We start from the raw sequence: 22,142 nt of genomic DNA, 5'->3' as shown, positions 1-22,142 counted from the left end.
GGTAATGCCAGGCTTGGAGGCAATGATGGGTCTCTCTCGCAGTCAATCCATACATGCAACACAGTTCCACTCCAGGCCAGCAGGGGGAACTCTGAACCAGGATTAAGGGGAGGAGTGCCCTCTGAGGGCCAGGAGGAAGGGGAAGTGTTATGATTGAGTCACCGTAGGAGGCAAAAACAGAAATGCTAGCTAAGTCCTGAAAACCAGAGAAGTTGGCAACTATCAGATTGCAGACCCCTGAACCTATCAACACAACTAGCAGTAGCCGTGGGGGGTTCCTACGATGACCTAGACCCCTCGATCACAGCCGGAGAGATACATAAGCCTAAAGAAGGAAAGGGGAAATCTAACTGCCCCAGAGCAGACCCCAAAGCAATAGGCAGCCCTCCACATATAATGACGGTGAAGCAAGATGAAAACACTTACACAGACAGAAAGACAGGCTGAGCAAAGACGGGGCCCAAAAACTACCTAGATAGGAACGGATAAGAAGGCTGCTGTCTGCAATCTGCCAAAACCCTATCAGAGACAAAAGCCAACAAGCTGATATAAAAATGGCCCTGAAGCAACTAAGCTTCAAAAACTAAAGCAGCACTCAGGTACTTTCAGAAGACAGAGCTCACGGAACACTGCACACTCCAGCAGGGAGTGGCAGAATCCAAAAAGCAAGAAAAACAAAAACAAATCTTAGATGCAAAAAGGCAAAACAGAAAACTTAGCTTTACGAGAGCAGGAATCAGACTGGTGTCCAAGAGTCCACAGAGAAATCACCCGCAGGGCAGAAAGGGCGTAGGCTGCCTTAAATCCAGTCAGTGACTCCACTCAGCCAATCGTCTTCATTAGTCCCAGTTGCCTGATAATCAGGCTCACTACCTTCCTTCACTAGAATAGGGAGTTCACCAGGCCTCAGTGACGGAGGGGAAAATGAACTCACAACAGGGAAGTCAGTTAGTCTGCGGAGGGTGAAGTGTGCAGATGTGTAGAGAGCTGCTGGAGGTTGAGCTAGGAAAGGAGAGCTCCCTCGCAGCGAGATCGCAAGAGCTGGAGCCTGGTCTCCACGGCTGTACGGACACTAACGGTCCTACAGCAGATACCAGAGGAGTAGGAAGCTGTAAATGCTCTAGTCCCATCTAAGACTTAAGGCACAACAGCAGCTTGGATAGAGAGCCAGGGCTCAAGCGAGGAGTCCCCGAGAGAGGCTACAGCTGTCTGCCGTGCAAGTAAGGTTCTTGGGAACATCTGACAGGAGGAACTTCAGAGTAACTTAGTACTGGAGTGCTTCATTCAAACAAGCGTTAGGAAGGAGACTGCACAGCCCGTCTGTTGAGAGAGAATCCCTGAGTTGCTTCCAGGCTAGCCTGCTCCGTTACCATCTGTAATCAGGACCCTGGACTTCAGTTATCAAGTAAAGGTACAGAAATTGCACCCCGCTGTGTCTTGTTTGCTTCCTACCTTTCTGGAACTGCTACATCCCCGTGCCAACCACATCTACACTGCCCTGGGACTATAGCTTCACCTGTGGGGAGCTTTTACACCCTTGCTGCACCCTACCATCAGTCCCTGCAGATCTGCATGCAGCGTCGGCTTAACACCTCCCTTGCCAAGCACCACAGGTGGCATCACGAACTATTCCATTCCATTAACTACATTCCCCCATTACTTGGGCGCCCAGGGCCACGGACCAGGTCACCGCCGCTGTGACACATCCCACTGACACCGGCCCGGTACTGAGTACTCCACAGCCCTGGGAGGGCGACCCAATTTGGCGTCACAAACAAGATAATGAAGCCTGGTATCCCCGGGTCCTGTGTGCCATAGACTGTGTTTGTGTAAAGACTGTGTGAAATTGGCGCCAGTTGCCACCATTGCCGCGCTGTTTGGCGCGCGCGGGAAGAAAGAGGTGGGCCTTCGTGGGCGGAGCCTGCAGCAGAGCGCGAAGAAGTGAAGTGCCGCGCGGGAAGAGAGGACAGCGCGCGAGAGGAGGAGGAGCTGAGGCCTACAGCCTGGAGTGTCGGGCCTGTGAAGTGGCCGCCGGTGAGCTCCCATAACCCCCGGCCCTGGCTAACGTTAACTGGGGGGGGGAAGAAGATGTCCGCGCCAAACGGCGATGCAGCGGCAGGCATCATTGTCAACCCCGCAGCACCGCCAGGAGGAACGCCAGCTGCAGCGGTCTCCATAATGCCGCTGTCTATGCCCTACATACCGGGAGCGACCTGGCTACCGCAGTACTCGGGTGAGTCGCGTACCCTGAGTGAAATTAAAGAGAGACTGTGCAGTTTGTTTAAAGTATACCCTCTGTCTGAAAGCCAGAAAGTGAATATCCTGATTGGACAGTTAACAGGTGCAGCGCAGAGAGAAGTGAAAGCCTGGCAGGACAATGATAAAGAGACTGTTGCAAAGATGCTGGCTAAGCTGAGGAGCACCTTTGACACCCGCACTGCAGTTGAAATCAAGATGAGGTTCTTTGGCTGTAAACAGAAGGCGCAGGACAGCGTAATATGGAAAAAATTCCAGCATCCAGATCAGTAAATAGATAAAAAAAAAATTTTATTCCTTTTTTCCAAAATTTAAAAAATCATAAGACTCTCCATCATGATAAGAGACGCATCAGGACGTGTAGTTGAAAGAAGGCGCAGGACAGTATCAGGGATTATGCTCAACCTGCTGGAGGCGCTGCGAGCAGTTAAGCAAGTTGATCCTGACAGTGTAAAGGAAGAAGATAAGCTGTTAAAGGAGCAGTTCATTGAAGGACTCCTATCTAGTACCCACAGAGGACAGTTGCGCATTATAACCCTGCAAAACCCTGATCTGATCTTTGCTGATTTTAAGGACAGGGCTATTCTGGTACTGCAGGAGTCCACTGACAGCCATCCAGCGCCCCCTAGGCGCCCAGCGATCACCTACCATCAGGAAGCAACATCTTTTCCTTCCATCCCTGTGGAGGCTGATGCACAGACTCTGGATAAAGATCCAACTGAGGAGCTGCGTCTTCAAGTCCATGAGCTGACCAAAGGGATGGCTGCACTTACTAAAACCGTGCAGTCCCTACAAGTGTCCTCCAAAGAAAAGATCCAGCTTGCTTCCAGTCCAGAGGATGTCCCATGGCTCCATGGCTCCAGAGGAGGAGAACCCCGCCACTTCGAGGAAGGAACAACGATCGCTATGACCAGGACGGACGTCCCATCTGTCGTCGCTGCTACAAAGACGGTCATCTTGCCAGATATTGTCCTTTAAGCGAGCAACCCCTGGGGCTGAGGGCCAACCCCCAGGAGTAGGATCCTGAGGCCCAAAGAACTGGAGAGCCAAGTATGTGGGAGGGAGACCAATCCTTCCTGTGGTGATTGACGGCATCCCCATGAACGCTTTGCTGGACACTGGCTCCCAGGTGACCACTATGCCGTACATTCTGTACAAGAGGTATTGGGCTGATTCAGAACTTACCCGTGGCCCACTAATGAACTGACAGTAGTTGCTAGTAATGGTCAGTCTTTACCGCAGATAGGATGTAAAGAAATTACTGTTAAAGTGTGGCAGGTGGAGCTAGTCTCAAGGTTTAATAGTTGTTGATATTGACCGACGTGAATGTAATCCCATGATGACGCTTGGTACAAATGTAATTGAAAACTGTCTGTCCGAGGTTATTGTCTTGTTGCAAGAGGTGGCTGAGACTGATGGTTCCGGAGAACAATGACTCCTTCAGAAGGAGATCCGAGCCCTGATGCAAAGGCAACAGGTAGAACTCTCTGGCGAAGAGATTGGCAGCGTCAGAGTGAGTGATGCTTTTCCCATTGCAATACCCCCAGATGTGAAATGTTGGTTTGGTGTTGGGCAGCTATAGGTCTTAGAGGGAGAGATTACCAGGCATTGGTAGAACCAGTATACTCCGAGAGCAGGCCCACTGTCCTGACAGCCAGAGGGGTGGTTGACGTATGAAAGGGGAGAGTACAGTACCTGTACGCCTTTTGAATTGTGGGGAAGAGGAAGCCACAATACCTCGGTACGCCACAGTTGCTAAGCTGCTCACCGTTAATAACAACTCTTTGCAGGCAGCAGAGCCCTTGGTCTCATCTGATCAGGTGGAGGACAATGGCTCTGTGAAGCAGCCAGAGGAGTGGTGTCAGCAACTGCAGGTGGGAACTGACTCTACACCTTCATACCAGAAAAATGGGGTTTACAGAGTGACACAAGAGTATGAGCGGATATTCAGTAAACTCCCACTAGATTTTGGGCAGGCAAAAGGGGTTCAACATCATATCCCCACGGGAGACCATCCACCCATAAAGGAGAGGTACAGACCTATACCCCCAACACAATACCAGTGTGCTAAGAGTCTGTTGAGGGAGATGAAGGAGGCAGGGGTCATCAGAGACAGTTGTAGCCCCTGGGCAGCTCCAATAGTGTTTGTAAAGAAAAAGGATGGTACCATGAGAATGTGTGTTGATTACAGGAAAATTAACAGCATTACACATAAAGATGCCTACCCATTACCTAGAATTGAGGAATCATTAGCTGCACTTAAAACTGCTAATTATAATTACTTTTCCACCTTGGATCTCACTAGTGGGTATTGGCAGGTTCCCGTGGCAGAGGCAGACAAGGAGAAAACAGCATTTACCACTCCAATGGGTCTCTGTGAGTTCAATTATATGCCATTTGGGCTCTGCACTGCTCCAGGAACATTTCAACGACTGATGGAGTGCTGCCTGGGACACATGAACTTTGAGATGAACCTGCTGTACCCGGATGATGTAATTGTTTTCTCCAAAACCTTTGAAGATCATCTGGAGCACCTGGCTGAAGTGTTTGAAGCTTTGTCCAATTTTGGCCTGAAGGTGAAGCCCTCCAAGTGCCACCTCCTGAAGCCCAAGGTGCAGTACCTTGGTCATGTGGTCAGCGCAGAAGGTGTGGCACCAGATCCTGACAAGGTCAAAGTCATCCGGGACTGGCCGAAACCCAGCAACCTTCATGAAGTACGCCAATTCCTTGGACTGATAGGCTACTATTGAAGATTCAACAAGGTCTTTACTGAAATAGCCACCCCTATGCAAAATCTCCTAGTGGGGCAGTCCAAGAAGACCAAACAGAAAAATTCCACCTTTGAATGGACTGAAGAGTTGGAAAGGTCCTTCACCAGATTGAAGATGGCACTCACAGGAGACGAAGTTCTGGCCTACCCAGATTATGACAAACCCTTTGTGCTGTACACAGATGCCAGCAACGTGGGACTAGGAGCAGTACTCTCGCAGGTACAGAATGGGAAAGAAAGAGTGATCTATGCCAGCAGGAAGCTGCGCCCCACTGAAATTAACCCTGATAATTACAGTTCTTTCAAGCTGGAGTTCCTTGCCATAGTCTGGGCTGTCACCGAAAGGTTCAAACATTGCCTAGCCTCTGCCAAGTTCACTATCTTCACGGACAACAATCCGTTGATGCATTTGGACACTGCAAAACTAGGTGCACTGGAACAGCGATGGATGGCTCGGCTATCGAACTATGAGTTTACCATCAAGTACCGGGTAGGGCACAAGAATGCCAATGCTGATGCGCTGTCCAGAAAGCCTAACCTACCAGATGCAGGAGAAGACCCTGAAGCTCTTGAAGAGATAGAGCTACCTCCCTTCCACCGGCCACTTGCGGCCCAGCGTGCCCAAGGAGTGAGAAACAGACGGTCTGGCTTGAAGGAGGTCACCTTGAACCCATTGCCCCATCATGATTGGGCAGAAACGCAAGATAGTGACCCTGCAGTCCGCCTGGTGAAGGAGCTGCTGACACGAGCTGACTCACGTTCAGAGTTGGATGCTCCTGAAGAAACTCAACAGTTGTGGAAGGAGAGAGGCCAGCTGTTCATTTATGAAGGGAAGCTGTGTCGGAGGAGTATCAATGCCCGCACTCATGAGCTGGTCTGGTAGGTGATAGTCCCAAAGAGAGAGGCATCAATGGTCCTGGAAGCATACCACAATGGAGCTGGACACTTCGGATGGAAGAAGTTGAAAGTATTGCTTCGAGAGGTGTTCTACTGGGCTGGTATAAGGAAAGCCATTGAGAGGTGGTGCCGGGAGTGTGGACAATGTAACCTGCGCAGAAAGGATCGGGACAGCCAGAGAGCTCCTCTACAGTCAATCATCACCAAGCAGCCCCTTGAGTTGGTAGCCCTGGTCCATGTGAAGCTGGTTCCAAGCCGGTCAGGCTACATCTATGCACTTACCATTGTGGACCACTACTCAAGATTCCTGGTAGTTGTGCCTGTCAAAGATCAAACTGCCAGGACAGCAGCCAGAGCATTCCAACAGCACTTCTGTAGACCACATGGGTATCCTGAAAGAGTGCTGACAGATCAAGGTCCAGCTTTCAAGGCAGAAGTGTTCCAAGAATTCTGTAACCTGTATGGTTGTAAGAAGATCCGGACAACATCGTATCACCCACAGACAAATGGCATGTGCGAGAAGATGAACCAGGTAGTGATTGACCTCCTGAAGACTTTGCACTTGGAGGAGAGGAATCTGTGGCCAGAGAAGTTGCCCGATCTGGTGGACCTCTACAACCATATCCCAGTGAACTCCACCAACTGTACCCCAGCCTATTTAATAAGAGCCAGACCTGGTAAACTGCCTATTGACTTAGACATGGGAGTCCTGATGCCTGAAGTAGCGTCCCCAGATGCTGATTGGGACACAGAGAGGCAGCAACAGTACCGGAGAGTTCAAGAATGCGTGGAAAGGAGTCTGGCTCAGGCAAGGCAAAAGCAGGAGAAGCTTTACAATCAAAATGCACCTGCCGTTCCTTTGTCGCCGGGGGAACAAGTCCTGAAAAGGAAGAGAAGATTGCACAAGTTGGATGATCAATTGTAAGCTGAACCTTATACCATTCTGCCCTCGAACTTTGATAATACTAAGGTATGCCTTGTGAGTAAAGATGGAGGAGAGACCTCAGCAGCGGTATCGAGAGATCATTTGAAGTTGTGTCCTGACCAGTTGAAGGGAAGGAAAGAAGAACCAGATAACATCCAACCCATGGTGGAAGAAGAGAAGGTCAGCACAGTGCTTGGAGAATTCCCTGCAAATTGGACTAAAGTGAACGATGCTATAGTGGTGCCAGTGTTGCTGTTTCCCCAATTGGAAGCGCAGGAAGATGTGACTCAAAAGAATCAGGAAAATTGGGTAGCAGATGCCACACCAGCAGTGGAGCCAGAGAACCCTCGCCCTGCCAGTGGTGAACCTGTTGTGCCCTTGGTGAGTCTAAGAGGTCACAGTCAGCCTAGTATCCCTGTGTTACATAGAACCCCCAGTAGTGTATCCAGTACATTACCCACTACACCAGTCTTACGCAGGTCTACCCGCACCACACAAGGTATACCACCCCTTAGATATCGCATATACAGTAAGTAAGTTAAAGTAATGTTCACCTGTACCTGTAAATATGCAACTGTTTTTCAAGTTTTGTGCCTACAGGTAACCTGTAAGAGTTTCCTTTGGAATTTGTTTTATGGACACTGAACCACAGGACTTGTGTGTGGTCAAAAACTTTTACCATTTGCCCAGGAATGGACCATGGACACTGATGCTTGGACTTGCCATTATAGGACCATTTTTGAAGCACTTGGTTTTTCTAACTTTTTCATTTTTTAAATATTGTACAATTAGTTTTGTAACTGTTTTCATATGTCCATGTTTTTGTTCAGCCCAGGAGTGCTGACTTGCACTAGGGGGGAATGTGGCACCCCCAGGAGTATGGCCGCCACAGTGGCTTTGCCTTCTTCCAGGGGAGGGTTATGCCAGGCTTGGAGGCAATGATGGATCTCTCTCGCAGTCAATCCATACATGCAACACAGTTCCACTCCAGGCCAGCAGGGGGAACTCTGAACCAGGATTAAGGGGAGGAGTGCCTTCTGAGGGCCAGGAGGAAGGGGAAGTCAGTTAGACTGTGGAGGGTGAAGTGTGCAGACATGTAGAGAGGTGCTGGAGGTTGAGCTAGGAAAGGAGAGCTCCCTCGCAGCGAGAGCGCAAGAACTGGAGCCTGGTCTCCATGGCTGTATGGACACTAACGGTCCTACAGCAGACACCAGAGGAGTAGGAGGCTGTAAATGCCCTACTCCCATCTAAGACTTGAGGCACAACAGCAGCTTGGATAGAGAGCCAGGACTCAAGCGAGAAGTCCCCAAGAGAGGCTACAGCTGTCTGCCGTGCAAGTAAGGTTCTTGGGAACATCTGACAGGAGGAACTTCAGAGTAACTTAGTACTGGAGTGCTTCATTCAAACAAGCGTTAGGAAGGAGACTGCACAGCCCGTCTGCTGAGAGAGAATCCCTGAGTTGCTTCCAGGCTAGCCTGCTCCGTTACCATCTGTAATCAGGACCCTGGACTTCAGTTATCAAGTAAAGGTACAGAAATTGCACCCCGCTGTGTCTTGTCTGCTTCCTACCTTTCCGGCACTGCTACATCCCCGTGCCAACCACATCTACACTGCCCTGTGACTATAGCTTCACCTGTGGGGAGCTTTTACACCCTTGCGTCACCCTACCATCAGTCCCAGCGGATCTGCATGCAGCATCGGCTTAACACCTCCCTTGCCGAGCACCACAGGTGGCGTCACGAACTATTCCATTCCATTAACTACATTCCCCCATTACTTGGGCGCCCAGGGCCACGGACCGGGTCACCGCCGCTGTGACACATCCCACTGACACCGGCCCGGTACCGAGTACTCCACAGCCCCACATTTACAGCCCACTACTCCACCGGTGTCTGCTGTAGGGCCATTAGTATCCATACAACCTCGGGGACTGGGCCCCGGCCTTGCACTTAGAACTTCTAGGCAGGGTTCTTCCTCTAACCCACATCCTCTGTTCCCGTTTACTCCTGTGTTCCGTACTAGTCTTTCCTTCTCATGGAAGATCAGGTTTCGGTTCAATGTCTTTCTCCTTCTTTCTTTTCCCGTGCCAGCATACCCAGGTCATTGAGGTCTGCTGCAGCACCTCCTTCCTCCATCCCTCTCTCAGGGATCTCCTTTCCTCACTCCTCTCTGAGTGACTCTCTGACTGACTGACCTACTGACTGACTGAAATCCTAAACCTTCCCGCTCTTTTATGTATTCTAACTCCACCCGCCTCCCAGCACGTTTCATGTTCCAAGCAGGGAGCCACCAAAGGTGCTCTGCTACACTCCAAGCAGGGAGCCGCAATGTGGCTTTGCTGAACTACCGTGTTGTGTGGGATGCTGGTGTTGGAGCGAGGTCAGGAGCCTCCAACTTACCTGGATGGCAGGGAACCACACCTGAGGAGGTGCAGTACCTCTGTGGCGACTAAGCCTCAGGGGCGCCACATACCCCCCCGTTAAACACAGCACGTCCGCGGGCTGCAAGGTAAACAAAGTTGACAATACTGGAACACACAAATTTTTGTAATGCTGAATAAACATTTCTTATACTAAACTTCCTTATGTGGGAGGCACAGTTTCTTGAACGTTGCAAACAGTTTTAACTAGCTATCTGAATTCAAAATTATGCTACCTAATCTAAAGTGCTATGGAAGCAACTCAATATCAATTCACCTCTTTCTAGCAACACATCTCTGTTCTGTTACTCTATACATTCTCTTACTTTCTTACTTGACAACTGCTGGTGTCTGATTCATCACCTGTAACTTCAATTCTTTATTCACATTCAAGGCATTTGGACTTCAAAATTTCTTTAGTATACCGTTTACTAAATTTCAACATTTGTAAAACATTCACTATAATTTCTGTCATTAAGCATTATCACTTTCTAGCTTTCTGTTTCAAAAATATATTAACCATTATCAATAAGTGCAAATAATAGACACGGGTCCGGCCAACATGTCTGGAAATGTCCTTATGCTGAGGTAATTCTTCCTTCAAGAAGAGAGAGTCCTATGTAAAACCAAGAGAGAGCACCTAAAGAGGTGCAAACTATATACAATAACAGTTCTGGACCATTCAGCGTTCATGATCTCTGCAGTTCGAGTTGGGAAGCTGCCTATACAACTGGGCAACAACTGGAAAAAACAAAACTAAACCTTGATGGTCAAAATAAGAAACAAAAGGCACAACGGTGCAAATACCCTCCTGAGTTATTTTAAAGAAGCATCTTGACTAATTGTTGTCCCCTCCTGGGGTTTCTGGACTGGAAATGCTTCTAGGGGAGAAATTGCATTTGGCAGTCCGCAGGTACTCCTTCTCCATCGGAGTCAAACTTGTTGTTTTCTGCACGCTTGGCTGCGGGACTGGTATTGGTCCAGCTCGGTACGTGGGGGTAGACTCAAACACTGTTGGAGTAGTCACTGGGGATGAAGGGGCAGTAGGTGGCTTCTGCCTGCAGGACTGGATGAGATCCTCCGGGACCCGTCTGATGTTCATTGCATTCCAGCCTCTCAATCCTTCATGCCTGGTAAACGTTACATGATCTCCCAGATGCAAGTTTCTGGCAGGGTGCCCTTTTCTCAAGTGGGGTTCCACGTCCCTCCGATTGAAGAACAGATCAGAGATTCGACTGGGGTCATGGATGAAGCCAAACTCCCCTCATGATTTACATTTAGGACGTGCCCCCAACCTGCTGCGTCCCGGGACCATAGTGACCGGCACGGACCTGCTCCTTCCGGTCCAAATCAGGGCCCAGTACAGCTAACCTTCGCTGCTCCCTCTCTCGGTGTTCAGCTGCCAGTTGTCGGATGGTCACTTGGCAGCCAGCCCAGTTCTCATCTTCCTCTCGTTCCTCCCGAGACCGATCCCGGCTCGTGGTGTACCGCTGCACCACCGACAGGGGTTCAGATGGTTTCCCCCAGGGACAGATATCCCGGTCCCAGACCAGATCTAGCATGACCTGGCCGGCTGCCATGACCGCGGTACACCCCAGGGCCTTCCCAGGTGTAGGGGCTTCAGACATACCTGGGGCCTCACGGTGGTGCGGTCGCTGCTCCGGTGCAGGCATAGTGGCGGTGGACACTGTTCGCTGGGATGCCGGGGATGGCGGTGGAGCTAATTGCAGCTCCGGGTCTGCAGGGGTCTCCGGAGGGACCTGCGCGGCCGCGTCAGGTCCGGACGGGGGCTTCTCTTCCTCCGCTTCGGCACCCAGGGCCATGTACAACTCCTCCGGTGGTAGCGGCAGAGAGGGAACACTATACGCTACCGGTGGTATGGCAGCGGTTGCAGGCTCCACAAGGTCTGCCTGGAAAGATTCCGGTGCAGCAGCGGCAGGTACCGGTGGTGCGGGTACCGCAGGTGTAGGCCCCTCCTGGGCACGCTGCAACTTTAAGGTCCATAGCGCTTCCTGCCTCAGTTGCAGGCGGCGTGTCAGCTGGGCTATTTCGTCCTCCAGCTGCTGGCGGTTCATCTCGGACACGGGGTTGGAGCCTTCAGCCATGGCACCGGGGAGGTCCAGCATAACCTCCTCGCGCTCCGCAGGCCTCCTCCCTTCTCCTTTCAAGATGGCGTTCTGGCGTTCTTCTTCCTGTCTCGGCTCTTTTCCCGCCACTGGCTTCCGCTCCTCCTTCTTGGGGAGGCGTCTTCTTCCAGCTCCTCCATACCAAGTCAGTATACGAACCCCTCGGGGGGTGGGCCATGTTGCCGTTGCATAGTAATTCAGGCAGGGGAGGCCCAGGACAGTTCGCGGTCTTTTCTTAGGACCTCCCATGTCACGCCCTTCTTCACCACGCCAGCGGCCATTTTTAATGTTCATTTTATAGTCTATTAAATTGGGTCTTCTGCACATCTTCAAAAACTTTAAGTCTTAGGCACACAGAACCCGATGGCATCGGGTCTCGTCATCCTGTTCTTGACACCAAGTCTGGGTCGCCCTTCCAGGGCCGTGGGGTACTCAGTACCGGGCCGATGTCGGCGGGATGTGTCACAGCAGCGGTGACCCGGTCCGTGGCCCTGGGCGCCCAATTAACAGGGGAAGTTGAATGGTGGAATGTAGTTAATGGAATAGTTCATGACACCACCTGTGGTGTTCGGCAAGTGAGGTGTTGAGCCGACGCTGTGTGCAGATCCTCTGGGGCTGGTGGTGTGTTGCAGCCAAAATGGCGAAGCTCCCCAAAGGTGGAGCTGTAGCCCCAGGGCAGTGTAGATGTAGGGGGTAGAGGAGAGGCACAAGCGGTGTAGAAACTGGTACCCAGATGTAGCGGTGCTGGGTGTGTTGGCGCAAGAATCAATGGAGGACACCAGGCTTGCAGTTCCAAAGCTTTACTCACAGTCTGTAGTACACATACAGGTGCCTGCCTCCATGCCGTGTCCTCCGGGTCAGGGACTCAATCAACCTCCAGGTCAGATGGAATGCTCCCTTCCAACGCTCTGCCAACATGTGCCTTTGTGGCGCCCCTGAGGCTCAGTCGCCACAGAGGTACTGCACCTCCTCCTGAGGTGTGGTGCCCCACCATCCAGGTAAGTTGGAGGCTCCTGACCACGCTCCAACACTCGCACCCCACACAACAGAGTAGTTCAGCAAAGCCACATTGTGGCTCCTTGCTTACAGAGTAGCATAGCACCTTTGGTGGTTCCCTGCTTGGAACACGAAACGTGCTGGGAGGCGGGTGGAGTTTAGAATATATAAAAGAGTGGGAAGGTTTAGAATTTCAGTGAGTTCGAGGTCAGTCTGGGAGAGGAAGCCACTCAGAGAGGAGTGAGGAAAGAAGATCCCTGAGAGAAGGATGGAGGAAGGAGGTGCTGCAGCAGACCTCAGTGACCTGGGTCTGCTGGCACGGGAAAGGAAAGAAAGAGAAAGACATTGAACAGAAATCTGATCTTCCATAAGAGAGAGAGAGATTAGAACGGAACGAAGGAGTAAAAGGGAACAGAGAGGACGTGGGTTAGAGGAAGAACCCTGCCTAGAAGTTCTAAGCGCAAGGCTGGGGCCCGGTCCCCGAGGTTGTATGGACACTAATGGTTCTGCAGCAGACACCGGTGGAGTAGTGGGCTGTAAATGCACTACTCCCATCTATGACTTGGGGGCACAACAGCAACTTGTATAGTGAGCCGGGACTCAGGAGTAGGGAGTCCCCGAAGCAGGCTACAGCTGTCTGCCGTACAAGTAGAGTTCTTGGGAACATCTGTCAGGAGACAATCCAGTGTAACTCAGTACTGTGAGTACTTCACACTTAAAGGCGCTATAGAGTAGACGTTCAGAAAGGCACATGTTGGCGGAGCATTGGAAGGGAGCATTCCATCTTGCCTGGAGGTTGACTGAGTCCCTGACCCGGAGGACACGGCACGGAGGCAGGCACCTGTGTGTACTACAGACTGTGAGTAAAGCTTTGGAACTTCAAGCCCTGGTGTCCTCCATTCATTCTTGCGCCAACGCATCCAGCCCCGCTACATCTGGGTACCAGCTTCTACACCGCTTGTGCCTGTCCTCTTCCCCCACATCTACACTGCCCTGGGGCTACAGCTCCACCTTTGGGGAGCTTCACCATCTTGGCTGCAACACACCACCAGCCCCAGAGGATCTGCATGCAGCGTCGGCCTAACATCTCACTTGCCGAACACCACAGGTGGCGTCACAAACTATTCATTCAAACCATTACATTCCCCCATTACTTGGGCGCCCAGGGCCACGGACCGGGTCTCCACTGCTGTGCCACATCCCGCTGATACCGGCCCGGTACCGAGTACCCCACAGCCTCACCTTTCTGAACGTCTCCTCTTATAGCGCCTTTAAGTGTGAAGTACTCCCAGTACTGAGTTACGCTGGAGTGCCTCCTGACAGATGTTCCCTAGAACTCTACTTGTACGGCAGACAGCTGTAGCCTGCTTCGGGGACTCCTTACTCCTGAGTCCCGGCTCACTATCAAGGTTGCTGTTGTGCCCCCAAGTCTTAGATGGGAGTAGTGCATTTGCAGCCCACTGCTCCACCGGTGTTTGCTGTAGGACCATTAGTATCCATACAACCTCGGGGACCGGGCCCTGGCCTTGCACTTAGAACTTCTAGGCAGGGTTCTTCCTCTAACCCACGTCCTCTGTTCCCGTTTACTCCTACGTTCCGTACTAGTCTTTCCTTCTCATGGAAGATCAGGTTTCGGTTCAATGTCTTTCTTCTTTCCTTTCCCGTGCCAGCAGACCCAGGTCACTGAGGTCTGCTGCAACACCTCCTTCCTCCATCCCTCTCTCAGGGATCTCCTTTCCTCACTCCTCTCTGAGTGACTCTTTGACTGACTGACCTACTGACTGACTGAAATCCTAATCCTTCCCTCTCTTTTATGTATTCTAACTCCACCCGCCTCCCAGCACGTTTCATGTTCCATGCAGGGAGCCACCAAAGGTGCTCTGCTACACTCCATGCAGGGAGCCGCAATGTGGCTTTGCTGAACTACCGTGTTGAGTGGGATGCAGGTGTTGGAGCGTGGTCAGGAGCCTCCAACTTACCTGGATGGTGGGGCACGACACCTCAGGAGGAGGTGCAGTACCTCTGTGGCGACTGACCCTCAGGGACGCCACACAGATAGAGAATGACAGACCCCCGCACTACACATGGAGGGCAGGGAGAGAGTGACAGACCCTGCACTACACATGGAGAGCAGGTAGAGAGTGACAGACCCCGCACTACACATAGAGGGCAGGTAGAGAGTGACAGATCCCGCACTACTCATGGAGGACAGGTAGAGAGTGACAGACCCTGCACTATACATGGAGGGCAGGGAGAGAATGACAGACTCCACACTACACATGGAGGGCAGGGAGAGAGTGACAGACCCTGCACTACACATGGAGAGCATGTAGAGAGTGACTGACCCCACACTACACATGGAGAACAGGTAGAGAGTGACAGACCCCACACTACACATGGAGGGCAGGTAGAGAGTGACAGACCCCACACTACACATGGAGGGCAGGTAGAGAGTGAAAAACTCTTCCCTACACATGAAGGGCAAGGAGAGAGTGACAGACCCCACACTACACATGGAGGACAGGTAGAGAGTGACAGACCCCGCACTACACATGGAGGGCAGGTAGAGAGTGACAGACCCCACACTACACATAGAGGGCAGGTAGAGAGTGACAGACACTCCACTACACATACTGTAGTGGGTAGAGAGTGACAGACCCTACACTACACATGGAGGGCAGGGAGAGAATGACAGACCCTGCACTACACATGGAGGGCAGGGAGAGAGTGACAGACCCTGCACTACACATGGAGGGCAGGTAGAGAGTGACAGACCCCACACTACACATGAAGGGCAGGGAGAGAGTGATAGAACCCTCACTACACATGGAGGGCAGTTAGTGACAGACCCCACACTACACGTGGAGGGCAGGGAGAGAGTGACAGACCCCACATTGCACATGGGGGCCGGTAAGGAGTAACAGACCCTCACTACACTTGGAGGACAGGTAGAGAGTGACAGACCCCACACTACACATGGAGGACAGGTAGAGAGAGTGACAGACTCTTCATTACACATGAAGGGCAAGGAGAGAGTGACAGACCCCACACTACACATGGAGGACAGAGTGGGATGGTTTAGGAGTTCAGTTGAGTTCAGTTCAGTCAGTTGAGTGGAGAGAGTGAGGAGAGAAGATCCCTGGGAGAGGGATGGAGGAAGGAGGTGCTGCAGCAGATCTCAGTGACCTGGGTCTGCTGGCACGGGAAAGGAAAGAAGGAGAAAGACATTGAACAGAAACCTGATCTTCCATAGAAAGAAAGATTAGTACGGAACATGAGGAGTAAAAGAGAACAGAGGACTTGGGTTAGAAGAGAATCCTTCCTAGAAGTTCTAGGCGCAAGGCCGGGGCCCGGTCCCCGAAGTTGTATGGATACTAATGGTCCTGCAGCAGACACCGGAGGAATAGAAGTAGTGACTGCTTGATTCCCACACAAGACTTGGGGACACAACAGCAACTGGATAGTGAACCAGGACTTAGTAGCAAGGAGCCCCCGAAGCAGGCTACAGCTGTCTGCCGTACAAGTAGAGTTCATAAGAACATCGGACAGGAGGAACTCCAGTGTAACTCAGTACTAGGAGTGCTTCATTTAAAGGCGCTATAAGAGGAGACGTTCAGAAAGGCACATGTTGGCGGAGTGTTGGAAGGGAGTATTCCATCTGGCCTGGAAGTTGACTGAGTCCCTAACCCGGAGGACACGGCATGGAGGCAGGCACCTGTTTGTACAACAGACTGTGCGTAAAGCTTTGGAACTGCATGCACTGGTGTCCTCCGCTTATTCCTGTGCCAACCTGCCCAGCACTACTACATCCTTCGCGCCTGACACTACACCATCTAAGTGTCACCTCACCTACACTGCCCTGGGACTACAGCCCTGCCTGTGGAGGGCTATAACATCACTGCTGCACCACACCATCTGTCCCAGAGGATCTGTCTGCAGCGTCGGCTTACATCTCTATTGCCGAATACCACAGGTGGCGTCACGAATCACTTATCCTAAGCACACTGAACATTCTCCTTTTACAATGAGCGCCCAGGGCCACGGGCCAGGTCCCAGCTGCCTTGACATCTCCCATTGAAGCTCATCGGGCCCGGTACCGAGTACCCCACAGCCCTGGGTGTGAGGGCGTCCCACAGCGACCGGCTACCGCAGGCGATCACTTTCTCCCGGCCGTCCTGCACCTGTGACAACACAGCTCCTCGTCCCTGGAGGCTCCCGTCGGTATGCAGGATGAACAGTTGCGAGAAATCCGCATACGCCAATACCGGGGCGTCCGAGAGAGCAGCTTTGAGATCTTGAAATGCATGCTCTTGCGGTTGCTGCCACTGGATCTTCCGTCCATTCGCCCCGGAGGGAGCCCCCTTCAGCAGGTCTTGCAGGGCTCGAGCTCGGCATGCAAAATTCTTCACGAATCGGCGGTAGTAGCCGGCCAACCCCAAGAAGGCCCGCACGTCCTTTACCGTTTCAGGGGTAGGCCACCCCCGGATGGCAGCGACCTTTTCCAGGGATGGTCGGACGCCCTCTGCCGAGACGGTGTGTTTCCCAGGTATTCGATCTGGGTGCGGAACAGGTGGCATTTCTGGGGCTTTACCTTTAACCCGTACTTCTGCAGCCGGCCAAGCACCTGCCCCAACTGCTTCAGGTGGTCCTCGAACGTGGCGGAATAGATGATAATATCGTCCAGCTATATCAACGTGGCTTCAAAGTTGAGGTCTCCTAGACACCTCTCCATCAACCGCTGAAAAGTACCTGGGGCGTTGGCCAGCCCAAACGCCATCCGATTGAACTCGAACAGTCCCATGGGAAGGATGAATGCCGTTTTGGCTCTGTCTTCCTTCGACATCGGTACCTGCCAGTACCCACTGGCCAGGTCTAGGGTTGAGAAGTACGTCGCGTTCCCCAGGGCGGACAGAGACTCTTCTATGCGGGGCAATGGATACGAATCCTTGATGGTGCAGGTGTTCAACTTCCGATAATCCACGCAAAAACGCAGAGTGCCATCTTTTTTCCAAACCAAGACAATAGGGGCCACCCAAGGGCTCTGGTTTTCTCGTATGACCCCCTTCCGGAGCATTTGGGCTAATAGAGTCTTCACTTCCTGGTATAGCTGTGGTGGTATTTGCCGATATCGCTCCCGGATGGGAGGCGCTCCTGCCGTGGGGATCCCATGCGCGATGGCCGTGGTACATCCGAAGTCGTCCTCGTGGCTGGCGAAGACACTGTAAAATTGTCCAAGAAGTGTCTCTACCTGGAGAAGTGGGCTGGCGCTAGGCCGGAAAGTTCGGCCTGCATTCTCTCCAGGATGGCTCGACCTTTCTCCTGGGTCGAGGATACGGCAGTCTGTTGGGTTTGTACCGTTATTGCCCAAGGATCTTCGGGCTGCACCTTCAACTGGACCGCAGGGTCCGGCAGCATCTCCTCCAAAGGCCTCACTAGTTTGGCCATTTCGGCCCGGGGCTTCAGGGCAATATCTTGGTCTTCCATGTTAACACAACGCAACAGGATGGTCCCCTCCCGCACCGTGGCCAGGGAGCGGGCTACTAGTATGCCAGGGTGCAGGCGCTCCGAGTAACACCTGCACCTCCACGCCCTCCAGTGGCATCGGGGAGCGGATTGGCAGAGCTACCACCATCTGCCCTGGAGGAAGCACGAGTGGGGGGGCCGCCGGTGCGATGACCTTGCCCGGCGCCTCACCCTCCTGGCACTCATGGAGCACTCGCGCCTCCCGCACCAACCGCTGGAAGACCGGCCCTTGGGCCGTGCGAGAACCCCAGTGGCTCAGAGTCTCTTGTGTGGGTTCATTGAGGAGGAGGTTGCCGAACTCTCGTCGTATGTACATACCCAGAATAACCGGATGTTTGCTGTTTGTGCCTCCCTGGGTCAGGACCACTCCCCAGCGGCCAACTGATTTGCCGCTTATCGAAATCTGCATCCAGGCTACTCCGAGGACAGGAACTGGTAGCTGGTTGGCGGCTACCAACATTATCACTGTCCCTCACTGAGGTCTCACTGCTTCGGGAAAATGCTGCCGAAAATATGTCTCTGGCATGGTCGTAACTTGCGATCCTGTATGTACTAGGCATCACACGGCATGGCGTTCAATCTCTGTCCATACCACTGGGCACCGCGCGACCAGGTCTTTGTGACTTCCTCCACCCTGAGTGATGAGCTCCAGCTCTGGGCGGCGTCCCCACGGCTCAGGGTCCTCTGCTCCTCTTGGCCAGCGGGGCAGGTTCCCCCTGGAACGTGGGCACTCTCGAGCGGAGCGTCCCAATTCTCCACAATCGTAACAGGCAAATGGTCGTGGGGACCGACTTGGGTGGAGGCCGCAATGGTTCATGCCTCCTTTACCCGGCCCTGGCCGACTGCTTGTGGCCGCTTTCTTGGCTTCGGCCAGTTCACCCTTAATACTCTGTATCTCTTGCTTCACCTCTTGTACCCAGCGGGGTTCGCTCAGGGCGCTTACAGATGCTTCGATACTCCGAGCCATCCCCATGGGGACTGTCACCTCTTGCTCCTGAACCCGTGCCTCCTGCCCTATCTCTGAAAAAGGTCAGATGTGGGTCCCCTCGTACCCGCTCTCGCAAAGCCAGTCTTGTCAGGGTGTCTCGTAACCCGGTCACTAACAGGTCACGTAATATTATGTCCACGGTCCCCACGCCGACTCAATCCTTCCTTTCAATGGCTAAAAACAGTTCCTGCAAAACATTCATATACGGTCACTGTTTCCCCCTCTTTCTGCATGCGTCTAAACACCTGGGTTCTCATTTCCCCCACATCGGTCGGGTCCCCATAGGCCTCTTCTAAGACCTGTAACACCCTGACAAAGGTATTTCGCTGCCCCCGGGGCCTCAACATTACGGTATCCTGGGCTTCCTAGTCCAACGCCATCAGGGCCACTTCTGCCTCTAGGTCAGGGGTAAGCGGATGCATCCTGAATAACCCACGCATTCGCTCTGTCCAATTCCACAGCATAGTATTGCTAGCGGAGAACCTGGGAAGATTGCTCAGCATGGCCCCCAAAGAAATGCTGGGCCGGGGGCCCTCGTTGTCCGCGCTCGGAGACTGCATCCTGCCGACTACGCCAAATGTGGTAATTGCAGGTATGCAGGATGCAGTGATGAGTCACGAGACAATTTGGTGCTTTCTATAATAACATTTATAAGACTAGAGGGAACTTTCCTCAGTCACGGCTTGATCACCAAAAGGGGTAACACGGGTTGCCCTCGCAGAGGCTCTAAAACAAGCAAACACAAACGGGTAGAACACGACTACTTCCGGCAATAGCCGGTCACTATAGGGCCGCGGTATGGCCGACTACGGGTCCGTAAATATATAGTCAACTTAGCCATCCAGACGTCCCTCGCCGTTCGGGATGGCGGTCTTTCGGCGTAGTAGTCACTGGGCCCAGTTGCTGAGGCGCTGGCGAAGTCTTCACGCGCTCCGGCGCGCTGATGACACTGGAGCCCCACAGGCCCCGGCGGAGTCCTTGGATCGAGGGGCCGCAGTCCCCGGACTGGGGCAAGCAGCAGTGATCTATGTTGGCGAATCACAGACCACCTGCGCAGCTAACGGCTGCGACGGGGAGTCCGCGGCCAGCAGAGGCTCGGCCCCTGCTGCGGACCAGAGCGGGACAGTGGTGGCCGGTGGCGGCACTGTACTTGCCGCGGCCACTGGTGAGAGCAGGGTGGCTGCGGGTCGCGGGGAACAGGCTGCAGCCACGGGCTGGAGCAAGATGGCAGCGGCCCCGGGCGACCGCGGGTAGGCCGCAGCCGCGGGCCGAGGCAAGACGGCAGCAGCCACGGGTCGAACTGTGGCTGCGGGCTGGAGCGGGGCAGCATATCTCGGATGATCGCCCTGGCGCCGTCCCTCTGGAGTCCTCAGTCGGCGTCTTCCCTGGCACTGGTAGGTCGCTCTATCTTGCAGTCGCTCCCTCGGTCTCCTGTTGCCTCTGTCCTGGTCTGCTGACTCATCGTCCCCTTTATACTGGTCCCTCCCCCAGCCCATCTGTCTGTCACAACGGTCCATCCTCGAACTCTGTCCCCCGGAGATAATTTCCCCGGAACCCAGATGACGGCTCCCTTGGTTCCGGCCCGAACACTCGAAGGGGGCCGTTCCTCCCACATACACATGGAGGGCAGGGAGAGAATGACAGACCCTGCACTACACATGGAGGGCAGGGAGAGAGTGACAGACCCCACACTACACATGGAGGGCAGTTAGTGACAGACCCCACACTACACATGAAGGGCAGGGAGAGAGTAACAGACCCCTCACTACACATGGAGGGCAGTTAGTGACAGACCCCACACTACACAAGGAGGACAGGGAGAGAGCGACAGACCCCTCACTACACATGGAGGGCAGGGAGCGAGTGATAGACCCCACACTACACATGAAGGGCAGGGAGAGAGTAACAAACCCCGCACTGCACATGGAGGACAGGTAGAGAGTGACAGACCCCCACTACACATGAAGGGCAGGGAGAGAGTGCCGTACCCTGTACTACACATGGAGGGCAGGGAGAGAGTGACAGACCCCACACTACACATGGAGGACAGGTAGAGATTGACAGGCCCTGCACTACACATGGAGGGCACGGAGAGAGTGCCGTACCCTGTACTACACATGGAGGGCAGGGAGAGAATGACGTACCCTGTACTACACATGGCGGGCAGGGAGAGAATGACAGACCCCGCACTACACATGGAGGGCAGGGAGAGAGTGACAGACCCTGCACTACACATGGAGGGCAGGGAGAGAGTGACAGACCCCACACTACACAAGAAGGGCAGGGAGAGAGTGACAGACCCCTCACTACACATGGAGGGCAGTTAGTGACAGACCCCACACTACACGTGGAGGGCAGGGAGAGAGTGCCGTACCCTGTACTACACATGGAGGGCAGGGAGTGACAGACCCCACACTACACATGGAGAACAGGAAGAGATTGACAGGCCCTGCACTACACATGGAGGGCAGGGAGAGAGTGCCATACCCTGTACTGCACATGGAGAAAAAAGTACATGCACACAAATAGGGATCACCACAAAATAATGTAATCAAAAATATCAATTTTTTTGTAATGAACACAACAGGCAGACACTTTGTTTAAAAACAATTAAAAAGTCTGAACAACCAGACACACATAGCAAAACAAAGACAATGGGTCATATCAATGAATAGTTAAATACTCTGGGCCCCAAAATTTAACCGTTCAATCAAGTAACAGATATCTGCTGGTTTTCATAACCTAGGGTCTATCACAACAATTGTAGTCACAGTTATAATCATAATCATGATATCATAATGCTGTTTGCAACTATACCAGGATATTTGGATATCAAATCCTATGGATAAATACTGTGGTTACATGAAAAATACAGACAAATAGTATGCCATAAGTAAACACCATACTATCAGCATGTTGCCAACAAACCAGATTCAGAAGGTATGAACCGCATAACCCCTTTCCCTAGCATGATATCACCTGGTTTCTGAGGATAAGCAGGCCAATGGCTAAATTACATGGGACCTCCAAACCCACGCATATCGACACAGTGATGTGTCTTTCTCAAGGTCAGTGTAGTGCTCTGTTGAGGTCCTTAATATATACACATAAAGTTACTGTACTGCACATGGAGGGCAGAGAGAGAGTGACATACCCTGTACTACACATGGCGGGCAGGTAGAGAGTGACTTACCCTGTATTACACATGGAGGGCAGGTAGTGTTACAGACTCCATTACACCA

This window comes from Dendrobates tinctorius, unplaced genomic scaffold (assembly GCF_039654945.1).
Source record: "Dendrobates tinctorius isolate UK_male_01 unplaced genomic scaffold, ASM3965494v1 ptg000029l, whole genome shotgun sequence".
Classification (NCBI taxonomy): domain Eukaryota; kingdom Metazoa; phylum Chordata; class Amphibia; order Anura; family Dendrobatidae; genus Dendrobates; species Dendrobates tinctorius.
Note: the sequence above shows the minus strand (reverse complement) of the source record.